We start from the raw sequence: 23,227 nt of genomic DNA on the forward strand, positions 1-23,227 counted from the left end.
TGCAAATGTAGAAGTATCCGAAGAACACGTGGAATTTCAGCTTCCCAAAGAAGCCATGATGCTAATGTAGAATATTTTGCTTTCCAAGAAAACATTGCAAATATTCATCACGTCAGGAATGAGCAAACCACATGAATAGAGGAGAAGGAAACGGCCTTCTTTCCCATACACGACCTTCTCCCCTCTAAATAGTTTTCCCACGTGCTAATTTACTGAATGGGTAAGACAGTGTGGACACAGCACTGGTTTCACCGAACAATTCTTATCTTTAAGTCCACAATTTACACCAAAAGCTGCTAAAGTAAACCAAAGAAACGTAAAAAGAACATTTCATTCCCACATGCCTGAAAGCCAGGAAGAGGCGCCATGGTCCTGACAATGTAGAGACCATGCGTCAGGAGTCAGAAAACAAGACAAAGTTAGGCTTTGGGGAATATCCATACTTTCTGTTACCATAAAACTCAGTCCCTGGAGGAGCCAGCGGGAATGGTTTTCTCCACCTCAGAAGGGACCCTCCCTCCTTCACTCTACCCTGAGCATTCCTTTCTCCCCCATTGGACACCAGAACTCTGGGCGATCATTAGCAGACTGCTGTGGACTATAGAAGTGGAATACTACATTGAAAAAACCCTGATATATATATTTAAGACAGGAGGAAGCACAGCTTTCGACTTTTCTTTCTTTCTACCAAGCAGCCAGATTTTGGAAACATACCGAACTGCCCCAAATAGCATGTAATACAATGAATGGCAAAATCTGGATGTTTTTGGCTCTGTGAAGTGGGACATAAAACATAACGCTTGGTAACCAGGGACTACCTAGGTGGTTCTTACATCAACAGAAAAGAAAATGAGGGTGGTGACTGACTCATAAGCAGAATGTGGTCCTTCCCACAAAATTAGCCTAAGTGGGTACTGAGTATATAAAGTAGGATTGGGTGGAAACTTGGAATCTGCTGTGTCAGCACCATGTAGTGGAAAGAACTCAGTGAAGACTTAAGAAACCTGATTCTCCACAGGCTTCACTGATGATTTTTTTTTTTTTTTCCTGTGACTTGAGAAGTCATTTTACCTCATTAGATCTCGATTTTCTCATACAATAAAGAAGGTAGGCCAGGTGACTGTTAGGTTCCTCCCAGGCCTCTGCTCTAACCCCACTGAGAGTTCATTTCCTGGAGTCTCTGCCAGCCTGCTTCAGCCTCTGAACTCCCCGTGCCTTTGGGAGGGCCAGTGTGGGCCCTCTTCCCCCAATCTTACCTCCTCCTAGGGCCCTCTTTGCACCCCCAATAAACAGCAGGTGACACAAGTGTGTGTGTTTACAGCTCGCTGTTTGGTCCTTTGGTGAATTCTACATGGATGGTTCAGGGGTTAGGAATACTAGCTCTGGAGGAGTTTTCACCAAGAGGCTGAAAACCACAACCCTTTTAGTCATCACCAGAGTCAGGCAAACAACATTTTTCTCCAGAATTGCGAATGTCAGGAGCTTAGCCACTCTCAAAGCTGCCAGATAAAATTCAGGAGGTCCAGTTAAATTTGAATGTTGGACAAACAATTTGGAACATACTTATACTAAAACTTGTTTATTATTTATCTGAAATACAAATTTTATTGAGTATCCTGGTTTTTGTAATTTGCTAAATCTGGCACATGTGGATGCTGCTGTTAATGGTGGTAGGTACCAGGCTGCCACACTAAACTTATACAGAATAAAACCACCACTGGCATGACTCCTGGGGCCTAGAAACAAAAGCCCTTATGGTTCAAGTTTATTTCTCCTTAGACTCTCTCCCCTCCCAGGACTGCCCCCTTTCGAGTCCTCCTATTGGCTTCATATCACCAAATATCCTGCCTGGATCCCTTGGAGAGGTGCCCAAATTATCTACCGACCACTCTTCCAATCACAGCCCCATTCCCTGGGCTAATCAATTTGATGGAATTAATTCATATACATGTCTCACTGTACAAGGTTAATGAGTCATCCACCTCCTCTGAAGCTACTGTTTTTTTAAAAAAGGTCATTTATACTCTCAAATTAAAATGACCGAATTGTAGGCCACTAAAAAATTGAAGTGAAAAACAAGTAGGCTGTGTGTGAAAGAAAAGCATTGTGGGGGTGGGGGGTAGGAGCTGGCTCTCATGACAGTTTCTCTAAAGTGTTTCTGCTTTTCCTTTCATCTTCTTCTTCGCCCACAACATCAGCTCCCACAGTAGCAGAAGACTCATGGAAAAGGGGCAAGTGAAAGGAGGAAGTGGCACGGGTGGAGTAGGAAGTAGGTGTCTACCTGTGAACTGGTCATCACTCTGAAACAGTGAAGTTCCGAGGGTCCCCCAGCTCCAGCATGTTGATTTAGACTGGAAAACACAAGGCCAGACTGAACTATTGAGCACCTTTTGTTCAGAGATGAAAAACAATTGCATAAGCTTGTACCCCCTAAATCCTGAATGCTGGGCAAAGTATCTCTAGGGACCATTAAGAACCACTTCTATCTTTTCAGGGCAGACCAGTCTAGATGGTTCTGAAAGTGAACCAGGAGGAGGAGAGAGGTTGCTTTGAGATGGTGGGACACACTTTAATCAGGATTACTCAGGCACTTCCAACTGGGTCACAACTGGATTCCCCTCCGGCCCAACTCTGCCCTCCTGGGAAGGACATCTATCCAAGATGACCCTTTATCTTAATGTTCACTGTCCCTTCAGCTAAAAGCACTTCACCAAAGCATTGAAAGAAAAAAGGCTTAAAATGAATAAAATGGCAAGATGTTATATAAGAGGTCATTTACTCTCCTTTTTAAACAATTTAGCCCTCATCAGTGACCCTCACTCAACCTTTTGGGAAGACAAAATGGCCACATGTTCTGGCTCACTATCCAAGGTGAGATGAATTACTATTAATTGCAGATTGAGAAATTCTGTTTTGTAATTTTGCAACAGCCATTGCAGGGTAGCTGGAGGCCCCTGGGGTATACTCTACTGACTCAGCAGAATATACCTTCCAATTATCTTTATATCTTGTAACTACCGTGAGATCAGAAATGTGAATTTTTTAAGATAATAACAGAGTTTTGGTGGGAGCCAGGGGGAGCACAGAGAGTAACACCCTCTGAGAATCACGTCCCAAGAACTTTACAATTTATGTAGTCCTCGAGAAATGGGCCTCTTGGTCCAAGTAGAATTTGATCTCATGCCCACTGTCTACCATACCCTGTTTCATTCAAGTCTTTGAGCACTGATTTCACTTTCCCCTTGGGAGACTGGAATACTGTTATTTTTACAGACTGTGGTCACTGGCAGGGATGGACTAAATATTTTATGGGCTTATAACAGGGGCTTGCTAAAGCCATTCATTTTAGCACTAGAGGCCCGATGCACAAAATTTGTGCAAGGGGCTTAGCCCTTGCAGCCCCTAGGCCCCACCCCCTGCCCACTGGTCATTCTGGAAGGTCGTTCCAGAAGGTCATTCCACTGTCTGGTCTAATGAGCATATTAGCTCTTTATTATATAGAATAGGAATTATTTATAACTGTTTTTGGCAGGAAAAACAGTGCCAGTATTTAGATACTGTGTTTCCCCGAAAATAAGACATCCTCCAAAAATAAGACCTACTTACAGGTTTCCTTCTGAGTGAAATATAAGGCATCCCCGAAAATAAGGCCCTCCCCAGGCTAAACATGAGAGATTTGGTCCACTGATTCTGAAAGAAATGGAGTCACAAGAAATTCACCAGGAAATTCAGGAATTGGATTGTTATGATGTTCCTGAAGATGATGACATGATTATCACTGAATAAATGAGTAAATTCTTGATACTGTAGGATTCTTGATACTGTAGGATTCAGTTTGTCTGGTTTGTGTTGACAACTTCTTCATGGAAAAATAAGACATCCCCTGAAAAATAAGACGTAGTGCATCTTTGGGAGCAAAAATTAATATAAGACACTGTCTTATTTTCGGGAAAACAGGGTAATTACATTTCATATCTTGAGTTACACTTTGCTAGTCAACAAGAACTTTTTTCTTAATAGATGATAATGAGGAACTCTATGGCAAATTATCAAATTATCAGACACTGGGCTTCCTTCCTGGATGACAGTGAACCATCTCTTCTCTTCCAAATCTTGCATAGTGAGTCAGGAGGCATCTGGTCACTCCCAATAATGCATAAGTTAACAAGGAGTTGAAAGACCAGTTATTACCTATTTCAGATTAGTTTTAACTCATTATATTGTAGCTCTGCACACGAATCCGTGTGCCAGTAGCTCTCTGCTGCCCCCCTGTAGCTCTCCGCCCACTGCTCTGCCCTCCTGTAACTCCCCCGCCCCCTCCCTCCCTTCCTTCCTCCTCCCGCCTCATAGCTTGCTGCCTTGCCCCCTCCTGTAGCTCTCTGCCACCTCTTGTAGTTCACTGCCCCACCCTCCTGCAAATCCGTGATCCAGTCATGTGGTTGGTCATTACGCCTCACAGCGTAATGGATAATTAGAAAATTCTCTCTTATTATATAGGACTTTTAGGAGAATTCTTATTTAAAATCTTAAGTATTTCACCCATTCGCTCACTCATCCCCCAGGTAACAATAAATCATGGCACAAAAGGTAGGGGTCCAATGTCCTTTAACTAGTTATCTGTTCAGAAGGCTATCTGGGCTTGGGATAGTATAAATTATATTCTGTGTTTAATGAATTACAAAAGATCAGTCATTGCAAGGGCCTTAGAACTGTCCTCTGTACCTCTAAGTCAGTAGGTAGAGAGGTGGGGCCCAGGAACCTGCATTTTCACAATCTCCCCAGATTATCTTGAAGCACCCCTAAATTTAGGAAGCAGACTGGTATAGAACACATTGCTATTACAGCTGAAGTCAGAAGTCAGTCCGTCTGGAACCAGTCAGCTTTGTTGTGTTGCAAAGAAACCTGCATATGCACCTTTTATCAGTCAAGGTACCAGCAGGAAAAAGTGCACACCAATTATATTTGCAGAGAGGTGGGCAGGACACAGAAAAACCACAAGGCTAAGTGCGGTCCTCCGGGCTAATAATGAGGGGGATATGGGTAGGGCAGATTCTTCCTGCCCCAAGGCCTGACAGAGGGAGGTAAAGGATGGATACCTGACTCTGGGACAGAGTGCTGTTGGGTATCACTGCCTGACAGAAGCGGTGACCATCACTTAAGAGTCACGGCCAGTCTGAGAGACCCCGGAGGGAACAGTATCCTAATCTCACTGTCTCTCCCTCCAATCTGTGGGCCATCCCCTTGGTGAATCTGCCTAGAAACCAGAGAAAGAAGGGGGCCACAGTGGCAGAGCACCGAATTCAGGTTTCTGGGATCAGAGCAAAACAAAGAAGGGTGAAGAGTATTTGGAGCCAGAGGACTGGTACAATATCTCTAAAGAAACTATACCAGGGAGGGTCAAGCCTTCACCTTCACTACAGACAGCAGCATTCCACATGCAAATGATGAAGCGCCTGCCACGCCCACTCTTGAAAGCAGCTAGTGGAACAGGTAACTACAGAAAGGTTACAACTTTACCAAGGAAGTCTTTCAAAAACAAACTCACCAATGTACTTATTAAATACTTACTGAACACCAATTCCATGAAAAAACACGGCATTTTACTTTAGCCTGCAGTCTTTTATGTTAAACTCAATAGGGCTACTGCTAAGCGGTCATCAGGTTTAGTGAAATGCCCTGTCACTATATTTTTTCTAAAAGAAGCAAAAATAACTATACCACATAAAAAATATCTCATATTTTTAAATTGGAAAAAACATTTAGCTTTAATTGCATGCACTCACAGCCTTACAGCAGAAGTGACCTTTACTTTTTCTTGATAAAATACTTGATTTTCCAATTAGGTTTTTCCTCCATATTAGCAGACAAGCAAATGCACAATGTGCCGTCAGGTGGCCTGAAACAAATGGGGTGAGGGATGGATTTATTCCATCTTTCAACTTCCACCAGCTACTGTTAGTTCCACTACATTTGAGAAATTCTCAGGAGGCATTATGTTTGATCACCATGCTCTACTCTATGGTCACCTGCAGTGGGTGTCCAATAACCGACTTTTAACTCTACCGTCTGTCTCCGAGTCCACCCATTCCAAAGTCCACCCATTCCTGGGCTCTCTGGTCGACCACGCTGGCTGTCCACGCGGGGCGGCGGTGTGGGCCTCCACGGATGCCCCAGGTGATTTCAGACACACAAGGTGGAATTATAAAATGAGCATCTTACTCCTTCTCAATACTTCTCAAGCCCCTCAAACATCACTCAGCTGGATGTCACATGTCTGCAAAAGGCCTCTCTTTAACACTTGCTGACACCCTCCTTCATCAGAGAGGGGCAGCCTTGGGCTGGAGTCTATTCCAGGCGAGGGCATCTCTGAGAGTGTGGTAACACTCTTCTTTTTACTTATATGTTGTAATGACTCTCGTGTATTTATACCAAGTGATACTGGTTTACTACTTGAGGAGGTCATATAAAGTTTCTATAAAAAAACAAATTCGGTTTAGAACAACAAAAAAATCAATTGTAGGGAAATATGCAAACAATATAGGTGGCACTTAGATATGGTGGCACTTACAAATGATTAAAGTTTGGAAAGCATTGATCTAATGCTAAGTATACCTCACTAGTCAGAGAAACCTGGGTTTTAGTTCCAATCGCTTTCAAATGGGCAATAATGACGGATTTTATTGCCTTGTAAATAAAGAATTTTTCATTGAAGGTAGTACCTCTTCTGAAAGTGGCAGCGCAAAGAGTATAAAAACAATTTAGTCCAATTGCTTTCTAATCTGAATCCTATCTTGTTCATAGAATAACAGAGCTGCCTGTGATACATTATTAAAATTAAGGCTTAAAGATTTATATACACTATACTATGTAGGATGAAAACCTGGGAGAATATAAATAATGAAGTGCGGGGAGGATAAGCTAAATGCTGTCCTTTCATCAGGTCTAACGAGGGGGCGGTTGGCAGTCACCGAGATGTGGAGAGAAAAACCTTTACAGGAGCCCTTCACGGAGAGTGTTCAGGGCCATCCAGGCAGAATAAATTACAAAGGCAATCTGTCACGGTACATGCACCCTTTTCATGTCAGCCTGGTAGAAATACTGCATAGTCTGTGTACTGATCTGGGAAAACACTGTCAACAGTCGCCTCCTACATGAACTGTAAATCTCTTAGACATTTCAGTTCAGCCCTCTTTCATCTCAAGTCACCCCAAATTCTATCCTCTTGAAAAATTTACACTTGTGTTCATGTTCCATTCGAGTCAAGGCCTCAGGAAACTCGACATCAACCAAGGTATGGTGCCTGCTTTCTTCTTACAAACATGCCAGTGAGGAAGCTGAGTGCTTGGTTGCCCTCACTTGCACCCACTTCTACGCACACCTGCATGTCCCTGCTCCCTATATCCCCACCCCCTTAACCCACCCAGTGGGCAGAGCTGGAGACAAATGCTGCCCAGCCCATTCCAGAAAGACGTGTTTGAAACAAAGCCTTCTGTGCTTCTGAGCCCTTCCTTCCTTACGCTTGTTTTGCTAAATGCCACATATGAGCAGACCTCTTTCTGGGGCCGGGCCCTTTTCCTATGCGCTGTCTGTTGTTTACTTGTTTTAAAAATATACCTACAATGTATCTATTGTTCTCCATTCTCTATATAATTATATGATACACTGGTAAGCAACTGCCCATCAATGAATAAAAGTGTGTTTTCAAAAGAATAATCAGAGTTGTCTGGCACAGGGAGCAGACCTTGCCCCACAGCAGCTGATGTACGCGGCAAACACAGAGTCGTCAGCCTTCTGCCCTTGCTAGTTGGGCGAGCAGTCAGAATTTGCTAATTCTCATTTTAGCCTCATGAGGTAGAGGCATGCTATTTTATACGGTATGTGAAATATTTTTACTTAGTTGCTAGAATTATAGGAAGTAAACAGAGTTTAATTTTACTCGAGTCCTAAAGTTTATATTCAAATGGAATGGTTTTAAACATGCCATAAGAGATTAGCTGATTTTAGGGGTAGAAGATTTGTACAACACAGGATTTGAACCTATAAATGTAAGTATTATAACAAACATTAGACAAAATGGGTCAAGATGCTTCTGAGACTCCAGTTTCACAAAGAGACTTATTTGGGGAGAAAGGGCAAAATATGTATTTATGTTTTAGGGTCTTCCAAATCATATCTGTATTATACATGTTTTTAGGTGTCTGTTCCCTTTGCTTGGAATCTGTCCTGCCAACAGCTCAGCAACAAGCCATGTGACCAGAACTTATCTAGCAACATATGATTGGACAGGAGTGCACAACTGACCCAAAGGAGGGCCACCCCTATATGCTGGCTAGGTACCTACAAATTGTCTGGTTTGGCTTAAAAAGAAACATTAAAACAATCAAATAATTCTGCTAGGAGTTGGAAATTAAAAAATGGGGATGCGATTACCAGTTAAGTTGTGGGTTGCTAAAATGACAGCAATGCCTTTTTTTTTTAATTTGGGGGAGTAATAAGCAGAAATAGCTGGACTAGGTATCCATAAAACCTTCTGCTTCCCAAAAGAGATTTTGGGTAAAACATTTCTGAATAACTGCTCTATCTACACTAATAAAAGAGTAACATGCTCATTGACCATATCTTCACGATGCCCACTAGCCAATCAGGAGTGAATATGTAAATTAACCCAACAAAGTTGGTGGGTTAATTTGCATACACAGGTGCTGAGTGGAGGGGGGGCAGGGGGTTCACTTGTGTTGTTGCCATGGTGACAACGCAGGCGTTCCATGCCACTCCAGCTGCTCTGAGCCGCTGGGTAGCATGGGAAGGTGGAAAGGTGGCTCCCAGAGCGAAGGCGGCAACAGCAGCCAGGGGAAGAAAGGCCCATTCTTGCACAAATCTTCGTACATCAGGCCTCTAGTAAATACATAATGCATATTATTCACCAAGGGAGAACATTTGAGAAAGAAATAAGAAAATGCAATTCCTTGGTGAGTGGTGCAGAAAGTAGAGGCTGGAGTTTGGTCCATCTGATGCATGAAGCCTACGGCCTGATACCTGCTGGCTTTCCAGGCATCACAGGTGTTATAGCCTTGAAACTAGAGCACAAAGGAAGAAACATATGTGTCAGTTCCCAGGGATCATGTCCCAAGACCTCTGCACCCAAGTCCCAACTTGAGGTGTGGAAGGTGCTCAAACATGCCTGTGAAACTCTCTGGGACTGAAGTTGGACCAGGAGCAGCCTTGGCTAGAAGTCAATAGGCTTAGAGTTGAACTGGTTTTAGTGAAAAGCAGAGAGCAGCTGTTCTCAGCACTGTATCTAAGCGAACAAAGGGAATTTTGAAGAACAGGCCGTGACTGACTGGGTAGGAGGGGTGGGTGCCAGGGCCTGGGAGAGGAGGCAGGGCAGATGGTGATGCTTCAGGGGAGCAAACAGAAATGCCCACAACAGAACCCTGAGACTCTTTCACCTAAATGGGTGTGTTAATGGCTCCCATGGAGCGGGCAGAAGAGGGCTCAACACATAAGCCTCCGTCTACTGTACTGGCTGTAAATAAACCATGTGCTTGTCTGCACCATCTGCTTAGTGTGCACTTTATGGAGCTGTGAAGAGAAAAAACCATTTGGGGCCAAATGGCTGGAAATACTTTAGTTGTATACTTAAGAACCAAATATGCTTACACAGCTCAATTATTACATTTCCTTTTAAGTGGGTAATTAAATTTAAATGCTTTTTATTGGGGGTGGGGAGTGCTGGACAGTAGGAGGCCACACAGCTTTTCAAAGGTCAAAGAGCAGGTCACGGGCACAGAATGGGGCTGGAGACAAGTCTCCTATCACTGAAGTTATTCAATCTTCAGTTAGTTACACTTTAGCAGTCTCAGCCACAAATTCTTCATCTATAAATGAGGCTTGTGTCACTCATCTTCTTCAGAGTGGTATTAACTCATATCTAAAATATGAAGTTTTTTTAGCTAAAAGTTATTATAATTATACTAAATGTTTTTATGGAGCTGGTCATGCCCTCTATAAAGTATTGGGTATTCATTACATATGACTGTTGTCCTCATACACTCATTGAGATTGCTCATTGCTCTCTCTCTCTTTTTTTTTTTTAAGTTTCTTAAAATTATGTAAATAATGTAATTAATTAATTCATGAACAACTATTTACTGAGCATATAGTATGTTCTAAATCCTGGGATAATTGCCTTCAAGTACAATTATATTCCAAAAGCAAAAAATATTTTGCAAGCAATTTAATGTTGAAAGCACAAATTCAATTGTGGTTTTTGGAAATTATTTGTGTTTTCAATATTAAACAGTTCACAATATTTAAAATTTTACATTTGTGATTATCTAAAGTTTAGTGATTTGAAAGAGTTCAAGGAGCCTCCTCACTTAACCTGGAAGAACTTTTCCCAAAACCTAGTTAGTAGCAACTTTACATAGATATATACACGCCCAGAGAGCCACCAATGTCAGAAAACTCTAAAACATCATGAGCTAACCACCTGGTTTGTGAAATGCAACTTTGAAAGAATAATCACACTGTGTTAGTAAATCCATTTACAAACTATGTTTCAGGATGCTGAATTTTGACTCTATCAGAATTTGTTTGGAAGAAAGAAGAGGTCATAAGTGCAGTGGTCAGAGATAGTGCTGTGGACTCAGACAAACCCCTACACCATAATGTAACAGCAGGTCTTGAATCAGCTATCTTTCCTCTCTAGGTCTCCATTTTCTCATCTACAGAATGGAGATAATACTACCTATCTCGCAGAATGTCAGGAAGTGTCAGTTAAAACAGTAAAGGTCTTACTTAGTATATGAACGTTAGCTGTTACAGAGATCTTCACTGTGTGATAATGGAATTTGCATGGAAGCCTGAGTGTCGTCAAAGAGGTGTTAGTGAAGCTGGAACATGGGTTGGGGATGGGAAGGGAGACCTGGATACTTCTAAGTTCCCACAGCAGCTCTGCCACGCTTGCTATGTGAAAGCACAGAGGTGCCAAGACACTTGAGGGAGACGGATAGTCCTTCTTCTCTGAGCTGAAGGAGAGCGTGCAGGCTGACCTGGAAGCAGCACTAGCAAACCTTCACTTCTCATCACATCACAACATGAGAGTGCCTCAGTGCCATTTTGATTTATGCTAAAGGTAAAGAGAAAGCACAATGTTGGCTCTGCAGGAGTTTAAAAACTAAGGGGAAATATGGCACTCCAACAATGTTTTTCAACCCTATTCAACCCTATTCTTATTAAACACTTTATAAACAGGTTAAAATGATGGGGAGAAAACAAAACCTAACTATTGCGTAAGCTTTCAGAAATGAATTTGGTTTTATGAATTAAGTTTTGTTTCTAAAGACAAAAGTGGGAAGGATAATGACACAGCCATGTTCCATTGCCCAAACTCTAAAGATAAAACAAAACAAAGTAAAACTGAAACATGAAAATATTATTTTTCACTGCAAGCTTTTGGAATTTCCAGGAGAAGGGCAAACATATACCCTCCTAGAACTATGAATTTAATGCAGGTAAATTTTGATTTTCCCTTTAAACTAAAGGTTGAGCCGGGACCAGTTTGGCTCAATGGATAGAGCGTCGGCTTGGGGACTGAAGGGCCTCGGGTTCGATTCCGGTCAAGGGCATGTACCTTGGTTGCGGGCATATCCCCAGTAGGGGGTGTGCAAGAGGCAGCTGATCGATGACTCTCTCTCATTGATGTTTCGAACTCTCTATCTCTCTCCCTTCCACTCTGTACAAAAATCAATAAAATATAAAATAAAAATAAAAATAAAATAAACTAAAGGTTGAAAATAATTAAGAACCCAAAATGGAAAAAATTTCATGCAAAAATATGTGTATACATAGTATATAAAATCTTTATGCAAAACTGAATATACATAGTACATAAAAATGTGTACTATGTGAAGAATTAAATTAAGAAAACAGAAACCCAAATTATGAATTTCACTCAGTGACAAAAATATACTCAAAGATGTATGCTAAAAAAAATAAATATTTAAAAATATCTATTTGGTTTGAGCCTTCAAAAACAGTTCCAACTTTTTTTTTTAATAAGAAAAGTGGCAATAAAATAGAGACAATTTTTTGAACTAAAATGAATGCACTCAAATCCTAGATGGCAGAAATATAAGCCAGGATTTGACTGCTAAATATAGGAGGAGTGCTGAGAATATCTGAGTTCCCCACTCTAAGAAAATATATGACACGTAATTCCTGGACAATCTCAACATGCAAGGTAGGTAAATTGGCGAGTTCACAGTTTTCATGTGTGTCTATCTGTATGTATGTATGTATGAGCTTTAAAAAGATTTACTATGAGTCTTCTTTGAAGAATTGGCCTGCCCTAAACAGAATTTAATAAAGTTGACTTCGATACTATTCAGTAACACAACTATCTCGGAACGAAACTTAGAAAATTGGGAATGACTCAGTCCACGTTTGGTCAGCACAAGGTCACCTTGCTGTCTGGGAACGGAAGCAGTGTGGCCAGAGCTGTGCCTCCTGCAGTCTGTAAACTGTTTAAACACCTTATCAAATAACAGAGAAAACCACCATGTTGTTTTCATTTGCATAAGAAGCAGACTTGCACACTGGATTAGAAGGAACTGAAAATTTATGGTTTTAATTGTCCAAAATGTCTTTCAATTAAACCTACTGTTCATTCTAATAAAAAATTTATTATAAATAAACATTAACACCTAACAAAATTCTCCATTAAACCAGTATAAAAAATAAATCTGAGTAACTACTCTCTCATTGTTGAATAATTAAGTGCTCCCATTTGCTGTAATTTAACATGTTGTACAGTTTTAGTATGCTAAAATATGTATCTGGTGGAAAAAATAATAGAATAAAATAATCCCCAAACCAAAGACAAAGTGGTAGAATTTCAGAAAGAAGTTATAACCTTTTCTTAGTGTTTCTAATTTTGCTAATTAGCTTCCTACAATAATAAATTTTGTATTTATTGAGCACATATTACATAACAGGCAGTATGCAGGACACTTTTATTTTCTCACAGAATCCTCACTGCTCCAGGAGGTAGACAGCATTATTACCTCTGCATATGTGGAAGTGGAGACCAAGGCAACTTATATTTGAGGGGTAGGGACTTGAACTCAGATGTATCTGTCTCATAATCATTCTATTACAACTGAATTTCATTTGTGGCCAGAAAAAACACACCTTAAAAATAAATTAAAATGTTCCATAGCCAGGTGAAGAGCTAAACAAAGGAGATATGACTGTAGGCATTTATGTTTAAGATTTTTGTTATATACTCCTTACATGCCTCTATGATTTCTTTTTATATTTTCAAAATTTATGGTATTTATTTATTTGAAAATAAAAGGAATTTAATAAAATCTTATGATAAAACCAACACACTAGGCTTAAAGCACCAATCATATTTATACAACTTCCTCTCAGTTATCTATAACAGATAACCCCTCATTGAATCTCACCTGACCCTAAAGAAGAAAGTTAAAAAAAAAAAAAAGTCTTCCCTTTTGAGAGGGATAAAATTAAGTCTCAAAGAAAATGGTACTGCTGAAACCGGTTTGGCTCAGTGGATAGAGCGTTGGCCTGCAGACTGAAAGGTCCCAGGTTCGATTCCGGTCAAGGGCATGTACCTTGGTTGCGGGCACATCCCCAGTAGGGGGTGTGCAGGAGGCAGCTGATTGATGTCTCTCTCTCATCGATGTTTCTAACTCTCTATCCCTCTCCCTTCCTCTCTGTAAAAAAATCAATAAATATATTAAAAAAAAGAAAATGGTACTCCAGATGATATCGAAGCCTCGACTTCAAAGAAATCTAAGTCAAGATAGTTGAGCATGATTTTTCACCTATAACTTGGACAAAGATAATAACCAATTGAGAAGCATTACCAGAATACTGAAAAAGTGGCCTAATTGAAAATTTTTACTATTCTAGAGAGTGGTTAGGTATTAAATATGGATCAAATTTCAAAATGTGCAAACTCACTGACCAGCCAATTCTCCTCCTAGGGACTTATTTTAAGGAGAAATTAAGTATATAAAGATACATATTGCAATATCAGCTGCTCAATGCAATACTGCTTATAAGGTAAAAACAGTATTGATCTCAATATCCACTGACAGGGGAGTTTGCAGCTGTATCTCCACAATTTAGCATAGTGTCTACTATTGAATATATGTAGGTCTAAATAGAAATATCTGGTGAATGAATGGTATACAATGAATAAATTAAAAAGATACAGGTATACAATTGAATTTTATGTTGGCATTAATATTTCTGATGTAAAGTTATTTTTAAAAATATAGAAAAGAGCTAATTCTCATTTCATTAAGTGATTGAAACAGATTCAGACTGGTGTATAGAGTACAATCTCATTTGCATAAAGTTGTATGTATGTCTACCTGTGTATATACCTATGTAGGTGTTTAGAAAGATAGTATAGGTGAGATTTGGAAATTTTTCACGTTTTATATTTTTGTATTATTTGGTTTTAGAGAAATAATAGCCATAAAGTTTCAATTTGGTTGAGAAGAATCTTATTCTTAAAATTTTTATCCCAACCACTCAAGGTATAGAGAGGATAATATATATATTTTTAATATATTTTATTGATTTTTTACAGAGAGGAAGGGAGAGATATAGAGAGCTACCGTGTTTCCCCGAAAATAAGACATCCTCTGAAAATAACACCTACTTACAGGTTTCCTTCTGAGTGAAATATAAGGCATCCCCCGAAAATAAGGCCCCCCTAGGCTAAACATGAGAGATTTGGTCCACTGATTCTGAAAGAAATGGAGTCACAAGAAATTCACCAGGAAATTCAGGAATTGGATTGTTATGATGATGTTCCAGAAGATGATGACATGATTGTCATTGAATAAATGAGTAAATTCTTGATGCTGTAGGATTTACAGTTTGTCTGGTTTGTGTTGACAACTATTGTACTACCGTACCATATACAGGTAATAAATTTCCTTTCTTTTCATTTAACAATAAATGTGTACCATATTCTTCTTCATGGAAAAATAAGACATCCCCTGAAAATAAGACCTTTAGTGCATCTTTGGGAGCAAAAATTAACATAAGACACTGTCTTATTTTCGGGGAAACAGGGTAGAAACCTCTATGAGAGAGAATCATCGATCAGCTGCCTCTTGCACACTCACTACTGGAGATGTGCCTGCAACTCAGGTACATGCCCTTGACCAGAATCGAACCTGGGACCTTTCAGTCTGCAGACCAACATTCTACTACTGAGCCAAACCGGTTTCAGCGAGAGGATAATATTTAAGACAATTACTTTACTGTTGATTTTTCAAATATTGTTGTGCTAGAAGTTCTCTTTTTTTTTTTTTTTTTTTTTTTTTTGTCACTTACTTCTCTATTAACATGCCCAACACAGACGGGACACGAGGCACATCGTTTTAAAACACTTGTAATCAATGCCTTGGTACCCATACACTGAAGAAAGAATGTGAATGCATGATAGTGCACTATTTTGACTTTCTCTGTCCAGGACCCTTCTGAACCCAGCCTTGTTTACTTTCTGGCCAACCCCAATAGCCCAAGGATGCTCTCCTGGGCTGTGTGCATCCAAGTGCATTCACCAGCAATGGACTCCATCTGTCAGCTCCATGCACAAAGACCTCAACTTATCTGGCAAAGAAACACTGCTGTTTTGAAAGCTGAGTTGACTTTAAAAGTGGACAGCTTATATGAATAACAAATGGTTTCTGGTAATTTTCCTTTTCAATCCAAGAGAAAATACAAGCATTCCCTATAAACAAATGACAAAGTGTCTCTCTTTGGATTCAACCAAGAGAAGCACTGTCTGCTTACAAGAGTGCTGGGCTGCGAATCTGGCCAGCCTCTGAAAGCAGGAGTCAGAGCCAACAAACGTTACATCTATGCACATGTATTCTGAAGAATCAGCCAACCATGAGAATGGCAGAGAGAGCACATATGAGCTAATGACTGACAAGCTGCCTCCTCTGGATGCCATTTATCTGAATTACAGAAATTTGGTGAAATTTATCTCATGCCATGCCAATGCACAGGTTCATCAACTCAAAAATAAGCTACATATTTTGGTATTGTAGTACTTTTCCCAAAATAATCATGCACAGAGTGAGAGCAAGATGGAGGGCTGAGAGAAGAGACAGAACGCTGGAATAAGACATACATCTGTTACTTTCCTCCTTGCAATTCTTGGTTCAATCTTAATTCAGGGGGGCTCTGAGGACAGCAACAGCACCCACCCAACATGCAAAGCATTCTAACTATCTCAGGCATGAGAGCGGCTGGCTTGACCCGATCAAGCTAATTATGGCTTTAATGTTGCAAACCCTTTAAAAAGGCGCCATATTCAGGGGTGGGCAAAAGTAGATTTACAGTTGTAATACAAATAAGTAATATTATAATGAATAAATAATACAAGAATAAACTTTGTGCTTCACATGCTCACAACTGGAAACTTATCCTGTAGGCAACCCTATACTGGGGATGAGCTTTGAGTTGTGTTTTCAGTGGTGGTGACAGTTTGTAATTATGTTTGTTGGATGCTGTACCACTCATTTACAAGATGCATGGCCAGCCTAGGGTCTGTATTGTTCAATGCCCACAGGCCTCCCGAAAAAGGAGCCCAGACCATGGCCTATCTGAGGAGCCCGGGTTCATCATGGTTCCGAGTACTTGATCTTTTGCCTGGCTGCGGCCACCGATGACTAGTTTTCCCTGATGTTACTGTCATGTGCCTCGTCTCCCAGAGCTGTCTGTATCTGAGCCACAGCTATTTCCTGAGGGATATAAAACTCAACAAACTGCAAATAAACAGTACAAAACATGATCTCATGCTATCATGCTCCTGTTTCTCTAAATCGTAGCATTGTGGCAGCTCCCTGCTTTACAAATATAATTTGATATTCATTTTTCCCTTGTCAGTTACTTTCTGCCCTTGCTTTTACCTTTCACCTACCAGCTCCCTCTCTTGCCTAACTCTGTCCCTCTCGGATCACCCCGCAACTCCCTACCAGGATTCTGGGTCTCAAACTCACCAGGCGACAAAAGTGTTCTTGTAAAGTTCACCACCAAATTAAACTCCCTTGTTCTCAAGAGTTTAACAATGAGTCTTGGCTATGTTTGATCATTTTCTGCCCAAATTGCGCCTCTCAGTTTGCTCATTTTAGTCAGAGGCGCAGATATCCTCCCAGGCCCAGACACTCAGAATGAGTCTTGTCTCATCTCTCCTTTCTCATCCCCTACATCCAGGTAGATTGCCACCATCATCCCTGGAGATTCGGTCTTCACAAAGGCTTATAGCTCATCAAGATTTAATACAGAAAAAATAACATTCTCAAAGAGAGTCAGTAAACAATAGTACCATATACAAATATATCAAACGATAGTACCATATACAAATATATCAGTATGGATCCATTCATTTTAATTAATTTCTGTTCCCTGTCAAAGTCATTCAAACTCTTATTCCAGTATTTAAAGCCTATTATCTGGATTCACTTTGAGTATCCAACTAGATCATAGATTCTGAATTTAAATATTCTTTTCCCTCTGAACCTTTCTTTTAAAACAGCACTTGAACTACCATCCCCAAGACCTCACCCAGATTAAACTGAGTTTTAGCCATTCCAGCAACCCCTTGGGAAGAATTTTAATTAGTTTAACAGACACATATGCATTGCAGAGCTTTTATTCCATTCCCATTTTCCTACTTCTTTATTTTCTAATTTGTGTTGTTTACTCATTTGTCCAACTGCATAAATTCATGTCATGACATGGATAGTTAGTGACCAACTGATTTCAGCTCATTACTAATGATAGGTTAGTCTCACCACCACCTCCCCCCCCATCTTTTTTTACACATAATTAAAATGTTAAAATAATATTTCCACACACTCACCCTTGGTGTCTCCTCTAGAGGGTCTGCTGAAGAAAGAGTTATTAAGAGTATTTAAAAGTCTCATTTCAACTCAGGAGCAAGAAACTCATCTAGCTCTGACAAAAACAGCTTAAGGATAAATTCCAAATACCAAGTGTTATTTTCTTCATCCCACAAACCCAGGAACATTACACAGTTGTGACACAAGCTTGGATGACAGTCCACAGTGATCAGATGATAGCTGTTTTCATTGGTTTCTCTTTAAATTGGGGCTATGAGCAGTAGCATGCTCAAATTAACCTCAGCAATAGAGCTCAAATTGTATCATACAAGGCTCACTTCATAAACCTCAGCTATTTTCCTACTGAAGAGATGTTGTATTAAGTCAATTCTGTTTATACAACCATTATGCATTTATATTTTCTGTAAAGATAACTGAGACTTTTATGAAGAATGAATTGCACACAAAATACTATCTGCCTTAGAAAAATGCCCGAACACATTTATTTAAAAAATACAAACCAAAAATAACCAGCCCACCTAAAACAAGCAGTATACATAATTCTCTTTTACATAGTAATCTTAATGAAGGAAGAAAAATTAATATTAATGTTAGGAAATGTCCAGAGAAATAGATTAACTGCAAATTACAGTAATTAAACTAACACCATATTTACTATAGAGTTTAGGATATTTTAGCTTGGATTTAAATTATGGTGTAACTTAAGATATAATATAAATTATAACAATCTAATTGAGTAGACAAAAATACCAACATTCATCCATTCACTCACTGAGTATGTACTGAGGGTGCTTTTAAAGATAGCGGAATATGAAAAGACACTGACTCTACCAGCTTAGAGTCTTAGGGAAAACACACACACACACACACACACACACACAACCATAGAAACAACATTGTCAAGTACTGTACTTATTCAATGTGCTATGCTAGAAAACAACAACATTTAAGAAGCTGGAGGATCATAAAATGGACAAGGTAAAGATCTGTTTATACTGACAAGGGTCATCTCCAGGTCAAAAAGCAGTATCTACAAAATGATCTTATGTATGTTAAACAACAACAAACAGATCAGATTGTATGGAAAAGGATTAGAAAAAGAGACTCATCCAGAGGTTACCTATGATTAATTACCTCTGAGAAGGGTAGTGGAAAGGACAATGGTAATAAATAAATAAAGAAAAACTACATTTTTACTTTATATACCTTTGTTATTGTCTGAATTAAAAAATATCTATATGTTTATGTGTCCGGTCATCTGGTCATCTGTTCAACCAATCAAAGCACAATATGCTAATGATATGCTAAGACCATTCATCCTCTTGCTGTAACAAGACCACCAGGGGGCAGATGCTCTGACTGGTAGGTTAGCCTGCTGCTGGGGTTCGGCTAGTCAGGACTGAGTGAGACAGGCTGGACACGCCCTGGAGCCCTCCTTCTCTCCCTCCCTGGCTGGCCAAGCTTCTGTGTCCCTCCCCAGCTCCGATCATGCACTGGTGCAGTTCCTCGGCCTGGCCTGTGCCCTCTCACAATCTGGGACCCTTCGGGGGATGTTGAAGAGCAGGTTTTGGCCTAATCCCACAGGCCAGGCTGAGGGACTCCATTGGTGCATGAATTCGTGCAATGGGCCTCTAGCACTTCAATAAGGAAGAGATAATATTAATTGAAGCAGACAGTGAAGGAGCAGCCAGCAAAGCAGACTAAAAGCTGAGCAAGAAGGAAATTCAGAAGAGGGTGAAAGCCACTGGGGAAGTGTTGAGGGGGAGGGCGTCAGTTAAGACCTTTTAACAGAGGTGGAGGAGGAGGGCCCAAAAAGGGCATGTTAGGAAGCAGGAGGACTTTCTAATTTGGCATGTAGCTATTTCAGTGGAATGGAGACTGCAGCAGGGTGAGCATGAGGTACAGATTAAATGCCACAGGATAGGCAACTTGCATGAGCAAAGTGAACTGGGAACAAGAAAATTATGTTGCTGTCTCTGATTTTCCATGTTGCCAAATGAGTACAGGAGAATAGTTGCTCATTTTGCAAATATCAGTAGTACAAATGTGATCATGAATTACAACCAACAGGTGTGGCTACAGACTGTGGGTATGGGGACCCATGAAGAACCAGACAGACTGCCTAGGAACCATTGACAGGTTGAGTGCTTCTCAGCACCAGCCCCACCAATGGCTACTAAGAGGCCATTGGCCTAGTGTGGCCAGGTTATCTGATTTTTAAAGAGAAGCCATAAATCTGAATTTTTAAAAATGTGAATATCCTGACTTTTAAATGCTGGACTGAATTTTTTAAAAAAAACACTGGAGTAGAGAAAATGTGTCTGTGGGTCACCTCTTGCATTGTGACCCTTTACAAGTTTGACATTGAGGAGAAAATGTCAAGTAAGAATTGTATTCTTTTTCTCCTTTTTTTTTTTTTTTTTAAAGTTTTCATAAGCTAAGAGCAAAGAAATGATGGATAAAAACCACCCTCTCTTTCTTAATTTTTATTATAAAATTCTTAAATTACAGTTTACAGCAACATTATTTTGTATTAGTTTCATGTGTACAGCATAGTGGTTAGACAATCATATACTTTACAAGTATTCCTCCCAATATTTCCAGTGCCCACTTGGGACCATACATAGTTATTGCAATGTTTTTGACTATATTTCCTATGCTATACTTTATATCCTGATGCCTATTTTTAACTATCAATCTGTACTTCTCAATCTCTTCACCTTTTTCACCCTGTCCCCCAAGCACCCTTTCCTCTGGCAACCATCAGTCTGTTCTCTGGTCTTTGAATGTGTTTCTGTTTTGTTTGTTCATTTATATTGTTCTTTTTTAAAAATATATATTTTATTGATTTTTTTACAGAGAGGAAGGGAGAGAAAGGGAGAAGGATAGAGAGTTAGAAACATCTATCAGCTGCCTCCTACACACTCCCCACTGGGGATGTTCCTGCAACCAAGGTACATATCCTTGACCAGAATCGAACCTGGGACCCTTCAGTCCATAGGCCGATGCTCTATCCACTGAGCCAAACCAGTTAGGGCTATATTGTTCTTTAGATTCCATATATAAGTGGAATTTATCTTTCTCTGACTGACTTATTTAACTTAGAATAATACTCTTTAGGAGAATGGCTATCATTAATAAGTCAACAAACAACAAGTATGGGCAAGGATGTGGATAAAAGGGAACCCTTTTGCACTGTTGGTGGAAATGCAGATTGGTATAGCCACGATGGAAAACAGTGGATGGAAGTTCTTCAAAAAACTAAAAATGGAACTGCCTTATGACTCAGTGATTCTACTTCTGGGTATATATCTAAAGAAGCTGAAAAGACTAACTCTAAAGAATATGCACCACTAGTTCACCACAGCATTATTTACAATAGCCAAGATATGGAAGCAACCCAAGTGCCCATCAACAGACGAGTGGATAAAAAAGCTGTGATCCATATATACAATAGAATGAATATTACTCAGCTATAAAATAATGAAATCTTTCTTATTTTTTAAATATCCAATATTTGAACTAAAAAGGCTGATTTTGCTTTCCTTTAAGAGTTGATGCACTCACATTCTCTGCTACTAAACATTTAATTGCAACTCTTGTATTATGTTACATAACAGAACTCAGCTGTTACAAGGGTATGTGTTTGGGTGGGAAGCACAAAATAAGGGGTAATTTTAAAAAGGAAAACATGAGGAAGGACAAGAAATTCTCACAGAAAATATATAAACACTCAAGTTGACTTTCAGTTTATCAAATTTCCTCCGGAAAGAACTTCCCATTTGCAGCTGACTTATATTATAACAACACACCCAACAATTGCATTAGAATGCTATTTTAATCAGTTCATCAGATCACTGTGCCTCAAGAACTGAAAGCCAGAAGTTCATAAAGTCACCAACTATGGTACAGAACATTCAGAAGTCAAATGTCATTTCTAACTGGGAAAATAACGGGGAAATCATAGCATTTTTACAAAGAAAGGGTACAACATGCAATATTCTTATATAAATACATGGTCTTCAAAAAAATTTTATTGCAAACTTTTGAAAATGGAAAAACATCCTATCTAATAAAGAGGGGATATGTTAATTGACCCTCATGCTGTCACAAAGATGGCGGCACCCACAGCCAATAAGGAGAGAATATGCTCATTGACTGCCCGTCTTCAAAGATAGAGGCACCCAGAGCAACAAAATGGTGGTGCCCAGTCCCCTCCGCCTCGCTGAGGTGGCAGGCATGTGGCTGCCTCCGGAGTGCCCCAGTCCCCTCAACCTCCCAGCCCCCCAGGGCTGCCCGAGGCTCAGGTAACCAGGGCTGGCTGAGGCTTGCCCTGCCGGCAGTGGCAGCAGCAGAGGTGTGATGGGGAGTCGCTTTCCCCTGATTGCTGGGTCGCTTCCCACCCCTGAGGGCTCCCGGGCTGTGAGGTTAGGCAAGTCAGGCTGAGGGATCCCCCTTCCAGTGCATGAATCTTCATGAACCAGGCCTCTAGTTTATTGTAAGATTCAAAGAAATCTATTTGGTGATGACTCATTTGTGATAACATCATTGGGCGGGTCATTGCCACAGAATCTATTTTAAGTTCATTCATTTTGCACTGGTCCTCACAGTTGATTAAGGGGCAATTTGGATGATGGATAGATATTAGTGTTCCTGTTTTCAAAGGATTTTCCTCCTGACCCAACTAATGCAATTTCAGGCATGTGAAAAGGGAACTCATGTGAAAGCTCTCCACACACCAGGCATAACTGTCTATTGAAATTTGGGGTAAAGCCTGGACCCTATCAGGGATTAGAACAGAACCCTGCACAGCATCTTGTTAGCACTGGGTGAGGTTCTTGCCTATGGCTCCTTGTGTCTTTGTCTTTCTGTCTATAGAACATTTCTTTGTCTCATGTCCCTTATCTGCAGCTCCCACATAGTTCTGCTCCAGCCTGTCTTCCCTGCTCACTCTCTGTCTCATCTATTTTGCCTTACTCCCTCTCATTCTTACTATGGATTTTGCTTTGTACTTGTTTGGGTTTAGTTGTTTTAAAATCAATGGATGGTCTCTTGTTCCTTCCCTTTCCCCGCCCTGCCCTAAAAATTAGGTGGCCACAAAATACACTCATTATACCCTTTCCCCTAAGGTTCTAACTTGTATCAAGTCCACAAATTCACACACTGAACCAGCGTGTTTGTCATAAAGGATCTGTATTTTATACTTGTGACAAAGGAACTGTTTAAGTTTCCTGTATGCTTGAAAGCTCCTCCCAGCTCCCACCTCTGTGCATTGCAGGCATTTCCTCAGATTACCAGCCCGA

The 23,227-nt window shown here is 40.2% G+C and overlaps 1 protein-coding gene across 7 annotated transcripts in view; it reads right to left on the minus strand.

Moving 5' to 3' along the window:
• FYN (FYN proto-oncogene, Src family tyrosine kinase) overlaps positions 1 to 23,227 on the minus strand; it is a 206,617-nt gene that overhangs the window by 129,493 nt on the left and 53,897 nt on the right. Inside the window, exon 3 of one of the 7 annotated variants that reach the window (XM_084889883.1) lies at positions 2,282 to 2,351. The exons of 5 other annotated variants lie outside the window; for them this stretch is intronic. The gene's annotated coding sequence lies outside the window, so the exon portion shown is untranslated. Of the gene's footprint in view, positions 1 to 2,281; positions 2,352 to 17,923; positions 17,950 to 23,227 lie in introns of all 7 variants that reach the window. One more of the 7 variants, XM_084889882.1, reaches the window with a different exon arrangement.

The sequence above is a fragment of the Pipistrellus hanaki genome, assembly GCF_964339955.1.
Source record: "Pipistrellus hanaki genome assembly, chromosome: 7".
Taxonomy (NCBI): domain Eukaryota; kingdom Metazoa; phylum Chordata; class Mammalia; order Chiroptera; family Vespertilionidae; genus Pipistrellus; species Pipistrellus hanaki.